Genomic DNA, 1,863 nt, shown 5'->3' with positions numbered 1-1,863 from the left:
CGCTTCCCTTTTTGTGGCACATACAATTTGAAAGTAAATGAAGAGATAATAGAGTGCTTTTATTCTAGGGATTTGAATTAAGTGCAGACTCATCAAAAGTCACATAATCATGGCTGTAAAATCATTCAATCTCAACTGAAATTATTACTGCCAGAGGTGGATGTATAAATACATGGTTGGTACTCTTATTGGGAAGATGATACTACGGGGAACTGTATTTATGTATACGGCCGGAATACTATTATGTGAATATTAAGGGCATAAGGCGATGTTGTAATTAGCACCAGAAGGGCAGCTAAAGGTGCTAGTATTATCGTCTTTCGCATAGCTATAAGCCTGTGGGCACTGCCCCTTGAAGAACATGGAATAGTTGAAAGGAGGGCAGTTGTCGGCATAGCCTCCCGTGCAGCAGTATTGGGGAGTATTAAGAGCAGCACAAGCACTGTCGCGTCCATCAACTACTTTCAATTCTGTGGGGCAGCTAGCAGTTATGTTGCTGCTGCAGACAAGTATTTGGCAGCTAGTATCCGAGGGAGTTATCGAAAGAGGGAGATTGAATCCATCAACGAGATATATGTCATACCTGTCTCGACCGTTGTCCCCAGAGTATATTCAGCCAGCGTTGCGGGAGGCCGTCCAGCGGCTTGACAGCTGAGCAAGCCTCCGCAGTCGCCAGTGTTGCAGCTGCCTTCACCAGAGGCGTCGAAAGAGCAGCCCGTGCATCCCCAAAATTTGCCTGTTCTTGTTCCTGCGGGCACGTCAACACTCCATGATTGGCCCTGCCCCAGCAAGGCCCAGGCGCAGGTGTGCGGGTGGACCGAAGCAACAAGGCAAAAGACAAAACATAACAACAGAAAAGCATTCCTGGTACCGCAGGCCATGTCAGGTCGAGGCACAGGGCGGGCCTTCCCGCGGGCAGGGATGCAATTTGACGGACATGTCATTAGGCATTTTGACCGTATTTGACGGTTGGATTTCGTGGATGCCGTTTCTTGTGAAGCACTGGGAAGGGTAGAACACTTATTTTTAGAAAATGTTCTTACGCCCATTTATTTTAGATCTAACAGTGTGTTATTTTAGCAAGTTGACAACTTGACATATTCTCACTGCAAGTCTGCAACCACGATAGATTTGCCACTCGATTAAAAAGGGAAACTTACCTTTATTAGCGTTTAAGAATATTAGTTGTTTGAGTATATCAGCGATGGCGGATGATTATTGATCTGAACATCCTTTCCATCTTTCTTTCTGCTCCCTTTTATAGAGTACACCACCTTTCTTCTACATAAAAAACACCAAAAAAAATAGGGCCAAGGTCGTAAAGTACCAGTAAAAATGCCAATCAGCGCCATTGTTGCCCCTCCATTTCACAGTTCGGAACGCAATGGAAATTTATGATACAGATTGATGGTGGCGTGGCTTCATCGTCAAACTGCGCAAGCGCAAAGAAAGAGCTCTGGGCTGTTTACTTCCCACAATCGCACTCTCAAGGAATATGCTCATTGAAAGCTACCCCAGCGGAAAATGGGATCGGAGGAAACTGCGAATTGGCCCCTCAGGTTAGGCATTGAATTTTTTTCTTCAGACACTCCGAGTCTGAGTCGCTGCCAACTTTTAATTTTTTTATTTCATAACCCTTGGCAAGTGAATTTGAGTTTTATTAAGTATAATTTATTTTCCTTTAATCTGAATATATGAACCAGATATAGATGCATCTTCTGTGTATAATTAAATTTGGGGTAATTTATTTCTGTGCAAATAAGCTCCAACTTTCCACCTTTGTCATCTTGAATTAAATTAGCCACTGGTTTTACTTCTCTTTTTCTGATAATCAATAAAATAAAAATCTATCACCAAAGAAAG

General features: G+C 43.1%; 1 pseudogene; it reads right to left on the bottom strand.

Annotated features, from left to right (window-relative positions):
- Nucleotides 1–252: 252 nt before the first annotated feature.
- Nucleotides 253–1,049, bottom strand: LOC149204237 (pathogenesis-related 5 protein Cup a 3 pseudogene; annotated as a pseudogene).
- Nucleotides 1,050–1,863: the final 814 nt, after the last annotated feature.

The sequence above is a fragment of the Pinus tabuliformis genome, chromosome 1_2, assembly GCF_031772625.1.
Source record: "Pinus tabuliformis cultivar Carrire ecotype Pingquan chromosome 1_2, CPIR1, whole genome shotgun sequence".
Lineage (NCBI taxonomy): Eukaryota > Viridiplantae > Streptophyta > Pinopsida > Pinales > Pinaceae > Pinus > Pinus tabuliformis.
The sequence above is the reverse complement of the archived record's forward strand: the minus strand, read 5'-3'. Positions and strand labels throughout refer to the sequence as shown.